The sequence below is a fragment of the Lithobates pipiens genome, unplaced genomic scaffold (genome assembly GCF_037356315.1).
Source record: "Lithobates pipiens isolate NorthernLeopardFrog02 unplaced genomic scaffold, aLitPip1_a1.2 Scaffold_27, whole genome shotgun sequence".
NCBI classification, from domain to species: Eukaryota; Metazoa; Chordata; class Amphibia; order Anura; family Ranidae; genus Lithobates; species Lithobates pipiens.
Genome location: NW_027507788.1, coordinates 58,110,832 through 58,120,566, shown reverse-complemented (window position 1 = coordinate 58,120,566; position 9,735 = coordinate 58,110,832).

Sequence of the window (9,735 nt, the reverse complement as noted above, 5' to 3'; positions counted from 1 at the left end):
CCCAGATCGGTTCGCAAATCACAGTGCGAACTGTGAAATGATGCAGGAATTAGATCGCATAGGTGTGAGCGCCCATGCGATCCTATTGCAGTGCCAACCAAAAATGGCCCTGCACCATTTTGGTCCAAATGCGATGCAAATTCAGCCATACAATCTGTATGGCTGAATTCGCATTGCACAGACATCGCATGTGATCTGCACACCAATTTGGTGTGAATCATATGTGATGTCTGACATCGCAATAGTGTGAACCCAAAGGAGATGGCAGGTAACAATGCTAACTGATAAGAGTCCCGGGGCAGAGAGTACAGGAAGTTATCAGCTCACAAGATTTCTCACTGGATAAAGAGCTTTTTTTTTTTTTTGCACTTGTCAAATAGTCAAAAACTATCACATCATAGTGTCACATCATAAAAACTATCAATAAATGCTGTATTACATGCTGTATGAATGTGACATTATTGACCCAAACATTTAATTTGACAAAAGCCAACTCCCCCTTCAGATGGGAACCCTGTTCCCTAAACTACTTAGGAATTAAATTGACCCCACAGGTCTCACATGTCTGCGAGCAAAACTTCACGCCAATACTCAAGTCCATCGAACAAGACCTTAAAAAATGGCATATGGGAAACTTCTCATGGTTCGGCCGAGCAGCGATCGTTAAAATGACCGTTCTCCCCAGGCTCCTTTACTTAATACGCACACTCCCTATTAAGAATTAAGATTCCGCGACAAATATTTTATGCCCTTCGTTCAATGATCATGAAGTTCATTTGGGCACAGAAAAAAACAAGAATTAAGTATGAATGTTTAATTAGGTCAAAGGAGCTTGGGGGAATGGGAATACCGGACTTCCGTAAATTATTACGTGGCTTCCCATGTGGCAAGGATCATAGACTGGCATTGCCACAGTGACACTAAAAACTGGGTTGCTTTGGTCGGTCAACTCAATCCCACTGACTTTTGCCCCCTGGGTGCCCTGGGCGGCATATCCAGATGATCTGAAACGCCACCCCCTGACAGGGATGACACTTAAACTGATACAAGGCCTTCCCAAAAAGTCTGAAATTACATCAGACAGAGGACCCCTGACCCCACTACAGGGCAACCCAGACTTCATACCGGGGCTCGGAAGCACACAGCTTAGGACTACTAACAGGGACAGACCCCCTACTATCCAGGGACTGCTATACACACGCCAAGTTGAAAGACCTCCACGAGCTGAAAGGGGATAACGGGATGCCCGAGTTGCCATTCTGGACCTATCTCCAATTGCGGAGCTACCTCCAGAAGCACGGGAAGTTGGGTGAATTTTCTAGAACCTTGACAGGCTTCGAGTCGGTGTGTCTTTCTGGTACACAAATAACTAGGGCTACCTCAATAGCTTACGAGTGGTTGCAGGAGGCTAAACAACCACCAGGTGACGGGTTCAGGAGGCGGTGGTCATAGGATTTACAGGTAACAATCAGTATAAAACAATGGAGGAATGCTTGTGTTTTAGCTCATAAGTGCTCAATTAGCACCAAGATTCAAGAATCGGCTTATAAATTGCTGACACAATGGTATCTAACGCCCCAAAAACTACACAAATGGAGTCTGCAGGTGTCCGACCTGTGCTGGAGGTGTCAGGGAGATGTGGGTTCTTTATTGCACATTTGGTGGAGTTGTCCACTGATTACTCCCTTTTGGGACTCAATAAAGAAGCTCATCAAAACTATAACAGAAACCACTTTGACCAGTGGCGTAACTAGAACCTTCAGGGCCCCGATGCAAGTAACCATGAAGGGCCCCCCTGAACCCCAGCCAGGACCCTTCCCTCCGAGTCCGGCAGTGGAACTCCAGGGCGTGGTCACAGGTATGACCTTTGTGAGCCCTGTAGTTCCACCACTGGCATCAGTCGTTTTTTTATTATTTTTTTTTTATTTTTAGGTGCCCCATTGGGAGGCTGTCCCTAGGCAGGATGGGGTCCCCGTCCCCAGAAGAAATTAGGTCCTTTTCTCCAGGGCAAATGAAGTTACTGCCCCCAGGTGAGAAGGGGTCCCTGTCCCCACGTGAGAAGGGGCCCCTGTCCCCAGGGGGAGATGGAGGGGGTAAGTAATGGTGTGTGGGGGATGGGGTCCTCTCACTCACCATGACCAAGCTGCAGGCCGCGCACTCATCCATGTTGGCCTGGGCTCCATCCAGTGTGCTGGACGGGTGATCAGCATATCTCCCAGAAAGACCTTTCATCATCTGTGTATGACGGGGAGGAGGGGGGCTCGCAGACAAACCTGCAGTGTCCTCCGGGGAGCCGGCTCTCATAGGGCTGCACTGCATCTGTGTGCTTAAAATTTGTTTACCCGGGAGAAGTATGCAGTGCAGTGTGGGCCCGGGGGGGGGGGGGGCGGGACTCTGGCTGGGGAGAACAGACATCGGACTGAGCGGCAATGCATGGAGCAGGAGAGGGGTATTCTGAGGAGCAAGCCGAGGACACAGGTCATGCAGGGAATGCACAACTAAAGAGCAGCCAGTGCGATAATCGAGCATGGATCTCTGCTAGTCACCCTCCACCTCCAGCCACCCATGTGCATGGTGCACTGGTACCCCTAGCTGCCTATGCTGCTGCTGGCCATATGTAGAGGGGGCTGCATGGGCCCCCTGCAGCACAGGGCCCAGTTGCAGTCGCGACTGCTGAACCCCCTATAGTTACGCCTCTGACTTTGACCTTGGATGCCGCTGGCTGCTTACTGCACATATCCAACTGGTCCTTGAAAAAATACAAGCACTCTCTCACCATACACTTACTAAACGCAGCCAAGTCATTGATTCCAGTTCACTGGAAGTCCTCACATGTCCCGTCCACAAGGGACTGGCTCTACAGAGTCGCTGAAATTTACGAAATGGAAAACACAAGGGCATAAAGCTAATGAAAAGGTGGAGTGCTTCTTGGGAACTTGGCAACCATGGATCATTTTCAAACACTCTGGGGCCTTCTCAGACATTGTTACGGGATGAGTCTGAGCTGTACGCCAGTCCTACGGCCCCTACCACATTACTGGAAGTCGAATGGTAGCGAAGCCTTTGGTTAAGCGGGTTGACCCTTACCCTTTCTTTTCCTTTCTATTCTCCCTCCCCCTCCCTATCGCCCTTATCTGCTCTCCCCAATTTCTTTCACCCTTCCTAAGGTCCCGACCCCCCCTTCCCCCTTTATACCCACTTCTCACTATTACTTATTCTCTCTAAAAATCTCTCCTGAGGCCCTTTTATACTCCTAGTTCCTATCCAACACAATAGGGACCATTGACTCGGTTAGTCACACTTGAGATACTCAAATTTCGTTTCTTAATCCTATTCAGTTGTATTGTTATGGGATATTGGAATAGCAACTTGAGGGAAAAAATATATGGTCAAGTTAACATCCAACCATATTTTGTTACTCTTTGCTCCTGCTCACAATGTTAATTATTTATGGTTGCTTGGATAACTTTCATTTGAATATGACTGTACAAAATGGATCACATTGTGTTTCTTTCTCTTAATGTATCGTCTTTTGCTTCAATAAACTCTTTAATGAAAAAAAAAAATAATAATAATAAAAATCAATAAGTACTAGAACAACAGAAAAAAAAACAAAAAAAAAAACAAAAATGCGGAAAATACACCCGTAGACAAATACACGGGTCCTACTGTGTAGAACTTACAGTTAATGCCAGGTATTTTCTCAACTCACACCCTATTGGTGGTCAACCTGGAAGGTGAATGTAGGATTCCTATGTAGTAATACGCACAATGCCATACAAAGGGCATCCGCAAAAACTGCCAAGAAGTCCAATATTCTTTCCCAAGGGAGATGTGAAGGGGCAGTGAGATGGTACAAAACGTGATGTGTTCACAACACTGTTCCTATCGGTCAATGGGGAGTCCGACCAAGAAAAGGCAGTTGTCACACACCTGAAATAATAATAGTACTCAATAATAAGACAATAGTGAAAGTAAACATGTACCCATAAAATAATATTATGGTGTGTACATATTCACAGTGACACAGAGGTATCATTGTATATGTGTGAGTGGTGTATTGATAAATATGAGAGCTATGTGTTGAATTACCAGTGTCGGAAAGATATAATGTTGAAAAAATTGTGTATATTAATGATGCTAGTTAATCTAAAGTGCACCACCGATACATATAATTCAGTGCACTTGGTGAACCAAAGCGTATACATATGTGTGTGAAAATAATATAAATATGTAATTAAATACAAAAATGTGGATCGAATGTAATACATGTATAATAAAAGCTGATCCTATATATATGAACCAGAAATAACCAAAGTACAGAAAGACCATCAAATATGAATGAAACTAGCCAAAAATGACCTTCCGCAACTAACTCGCCCTGCCAAACAACAGTGACCACTGTAACCTAGAGACAAACCAAAAAAAAGAAAAAGAAAAGAAAGCCATTCCCAGTAAAAACTTACCTTTAGACCCCTTTCACACTGAGGCGCTTTACAGGTGCAACAGCACTAAAAATAGTGCATGCATAGCACCTGTAAAGGACCGCTACTGTCTCTCGGTGCGCTAGTAGGACGTTAAAAAAACTCCTGCAAGCAGCATCTTTGGAGCATCTTTGGAGCGGTGAAGGAGCGATGTATACACCGCTCCTTCACCGCTCCTGCCCATTGAAATCAATTACCCTCTGCAACTAAGCAGCACTTTGCAGTGGTTTTAACCCGTTCTCGGCCACTAGCGGGGGTAAAAGCATCCTACTATCGGCCAAATACTACCACGAAATTGACGGTAAAGTGCCACTAAAAATAGTGGTGCTTTACCGCCGACGCACCCACCGCCACAGTGTGAAAGGGGCCTTAGGGGAAAGACAGACCACAACAGGCAGCCAGAAGTCTGTATTGGTATAGGCACAGCGTTGAACCCACCCAAGAGTCTGTACTGTATAGTCCAGGTCTCCTGTCCCTGCCCATTCAGCGTCACCATAGTGGTATTCCACCAATGGGCTTGAAAATGGCAGCAGGAACAGGGAGGAACCCCCCACCCACCACCCAAAGCGGCCGATGGTAAGGTCATCTGCCCACCTGAGCACAGCTGCAGATGCGCCCCCCGTGCACGTGCAACAAGCTTGATGCGCATGTGCGGTGCCGCAGGAGGGGCCCCACGGTGAGGCTGTGAGCATCATAATGACGCCAAAGGTAACACCAATCACTCTTGCCTCAGTCAGTGGAAGCGGAAGGAGACATGAACTATGAACTCCTGAAGCCACCGCAGGGGACACCCATATCAGATGGAAACAGAAAGGGATCCAGGTGCTATAGAGTGCCACCCAAATAAGCGCCAACCAGGCGAAGACAGAGTGATTGCAGCTCCCAGAGAAAAGACAGATGAACCGTACTTGGAAAAAAAAAAGATAGGCAATGAAACATTGCCAAATAGTACAATATATATGTATATAAAAAACTAAAAAGAATCACCAGATAGCATCATGCACCCCGACAAGTGGGGTATCTACACATACATAGTACATGGTCCTGGTCCCATGGCATAAGCCTACCCACATTTGGTCAAAATAAATATATGTACAAAAATATATTCTATGATAATACAAGCCCTAAATGGGCAAAAAGGACTTAAATGAGGTGCTCCCATTCAACCCAGGGACATGAATTGCCCTGAGCGAATGGATCCACGTGATCTCTCTTTGGAGGATAACTCAATCTCCTCCTAGTGAATCCTGTAGAATATGTTTCAAGGCATAGGAAATTAATATCGAACAAACCATATGCATGCAACTGGGCCTCATGCCTGCCTATACGGGAGTAAATTTTGCCTATAGCGTAAGTATGATCGTAAATCCGTCTCCAAAACTCCCTAAATGTCTTGCCGACATAAAAAGCCCCACATACCCAGGTCATGTGGTACACTATCCTATCTATTTTCTGGAATTAAGCTTTTGAAAGAAATCAATCAAAAAATCAGAGCGTCCATTCCAGAAGATGACAATATCATCAATGTACCTGTGCCATGAAAGGACATGGCACAGGTGCATTGCGAGGCCATCGCTGGAAAAAATTATAGGAGATAGGATAGGAAGAAAAACCCCAAAGAGAAGTCCAAAATCTAAGCAAATAACTAATATACTTAAAATAAAGGTGCAGGGGAAAGACTGTGCTAAAACACAAATAAATCACAATAAAAGTGAAAAACCTGCTGAACACTCAAACAAAGTTAAACGTGAATGGTAGATCAAAAAGTGTAGCACTAGTGTGTACAGTGAAGTGGAATCATACATCTATCTCGATGCAACAAAAACGAATTGTGTATAAACCACAATAATATAAGTGTAGAAACACATTAAAAGTGAAAGTGGAAAAAGGCTCTTCTTATTGAGGTGACACCAAATCAATGGGGACAGGAAAACAACTTATCTGTAGTCACTCTCAGCAGTACTTCAAAGGTAAGTAAATAAACGCTATTACCAACTGGGATGGACACATATGTCATACGACAGTGAGTCAGAAAGGCTTGTAATCCTATAGGGTCTGAAGCTGGTGCTGTACCCGGGAGATGGTTGGTTCGATCCGGTGTGGGATCCCTGACTCTCAGTTCCAAGGCTCCACAAACAATCTCCACAGCAGGATGGTCTAGCCACAAAACAGCTCCTCATGAACCCCGAAAAAACATGTGGACAAAAAAAGGGAAGGAAAGCAGGCTCCAGATAGTGCAGATCAAACAAGGAGGTTTATTGAAGTATATCATATGTAACAAATGACAAGATAAAAGTGATCACAAAATAAAAATAATATATAAAAGCAATGTGGGATGCAGTAAATGCTAGCCCGATGCATTTCGACACCAGAAGGTCTTCAATTGGGGCAAATAGATTTATAGTATATAGTACTCATATATAGTACATAGTACATAAAGTACATATATAGTACAGTATATAGTATAATAGACTCATATATAGTACTTGGGGTGGATGTGATCAGTGGCAGTGTTGGATGGAGATGTGTCCACTCTGTTCCCCTTGCCTGCATGTGAGGGGGGGGAAGGGGGGGAAGGGGTGTGAGAGGGAGAGAGGGGGTGTTTGAAAGAGAGAGAGGGTTAGAGCTAGAAGGATGTGAGATAGGGGGCAGAGAAAGGGGTCAGAGAGAGGGGATGAGAGAGAGAGAAAGGGAGAGGGGATGGGAGAGAGAGAAGGAAGTCAGAGAGGGGGGTGAGAGAGAGGTAGAGGGGTCAGAAATAGCCCCTCCTGTCCACCCCCTGTCTGTGGGTAGGTGTACGTGATGCTCAGTACTTTCCATAGTACATTCATGCTGGCCAGCAGTGGGCAGGGCCCAATTTCCTTCTGATTGAGGTACTCTGCTCCGTCCAGCGGCCCTGGCCAGTCCTTGGGTGACCCCCGATCCACCTGTCCTATGCGCCACTGTCAGAGTTTAGAGTGGAGAGGAGGGTGGGTAGCAGTCCCTGGCTGCATGACCTCCCGCTGGTCTTCGGGGGCCCCAATTCACCTGTCTTATGAGCAGCTGTCAGAGCTGGGAGTGGAGAAGAGGTTGGAGGAATCCAGGCTCTGGGTGGCGCAGCCGCATCAGGTATGCTGCACCTGCTGCTCCTCACCTCTCCGGTGGTTAGGGAACTCGTCTCCTTCCCAGTCTCTCACTTCTCCCTGTTCCCGCTGCCACTGGTCCAGGGTTTCCCATGACAAGAAGCTCAAGGGGCAGCTGTTTTGGGCCCCTCAACAATGACTGGGTCCTGGGCAGTTGCTCTTTTTCCCCACGTTAAAGATGGCCCTGGGCTGGCTGTCTATTACCACCCAACTGCCCTCTGATCCAGACCCCCCTTCCGTTTGTTTTTGCCCGATCAGATAGAAAGTCGCAGAATGTAAACAGACGCAAGAGGAGAATGGAAGGTCTAATTGTGTCCACCTGAAAAACGAACAGGAAGGCCTGATCGGACGGCTTGTGCGAAAGGGGCCTTAGGCTTTTCTTCCACTTTAAATATCATTGAGTTAGGCACATCTACTATACTTAAATCTTGTTTTCAAAATAGGTATAAGTTTTAAAATAGAGTTAACTTTGGATAAGTAAAGGTTAAAGTTATATGAGGTTTTCCTTACATTCTGGGAAAACATTGGGAAATTCCCTCACTTTCTGTTGTGTCATTGTTATCTTCCGAGTAAAGGTAAATGTTATGCATCCAGACTTCTGGTTGTCTTCTTGCCTTTTTAACACATATAGAGGGTATCATAATGTTTATTACTTACCACAGAAAAAAACGAAAAGTACAGTATTATGAGTGCGTCAAACATTATAGCATGTATAGAGACCTCAGTAGCTTAACCACTCTGTAAATATGCTTTGCATCTTCTGTTTTTTTATTTTTATTGAATTTCGTAAAGGCAAAAGTAAAAAAAAATTAAAAAGTTAAAATTATAAACAAAAAAAAATAAGCTGAAAAATAAGCACACGCACCCAAAGTTAAAGAGAGTTAAACAAAAGAAAAGTAAAATACTTCAAATGAGATTCATGTAAAAATTAAATAGAGAGAAAATTGAAATAGCAACCAAACAACACTATCACAAAAATCACAATAAGTTTCATGCAGTTTGAACTTTCACAAATAAATATTGATTTTCTTTTGCATAAACTGTGGTCCAAAAGTGTAATAAATGAATGGGAAAAAAAAGTAGCATTTTTTGGGATAGATTCAAGTAATTGTTTACGCTCAGTCATTAGTAAAAAAATTTGAAAAGGATTTCCACCTATCACTGAAGTCAATATTGGATGATGAGGAAAAATGTCATAAAATATATTGCCTCTATTTTAAATAGTTTAGAAAGAGCAGTTTTCATATCAAAAATAGATGGCAATAAATCTTTAATACAATATATTAAACTAGTATTTTAGAGGAAATAAAAATAAGGCTAATTAATATACAAGGAAAAATGAGTACAGGTACTCCTCACTTAACGACCAGGTTCCATTCCAACGACCAGTTTGTTAAATGAATTGGTTATTAAACAAGGAATTACAAGTAATCAATATTTTACGCATTCTTAACTACTGTACTGTATTGTGAAAAAAAGGTCTATACACAAAACTGTAGCTCAATATTGTTGTTTTAAATTCTGTACTTAACTGTACAGTACAATGATGTATAGCGCGTTGTTAGGGTGGGGAGAGCTGGTCGTAAGACCGAGTGGTTGTTAACCTTCCTAGCGGTAATCCCGAGTCTGGCTCGGGTTGGGATTTCAGCACCACGAGCGGTAACCTCGAGCCAGACTCGGGATCGCATCGCTGAATGCAGGGAGGACACAGGGAGAGTTACTTACCTTGTCCCCTGGATCCAGCGATGTCCTCCGCGCTGTGTGATCAAGCTGTCCTGCGCTCGATTCACACAGTGCCGAATGCCCGCCGAGCTCCGTTCCCTGCGACGTTACGGCGCACAGGAGCGGAGATCGGCACCAAATTCTAAAAAGTAAAAAGACACAAAACACACACAGTACTGTAATCTTACAGATTACAGTACTGTATTAAAAAATTACACACCCCCTTTGCCCCTAGTGTTCTGTGCAGTGCCCTGCATCCACTTTATATTATAAATACTGTTTTCTCTGCCTGAAATTTGGAGTGTCCCTTTTTCAGTGTTTTAGGATTTGATTACATTATTGAATAATTTTTATTATTCTTTATTATATTATAAACTTTATCATACCCGGGATGTCTGCTAGACTCT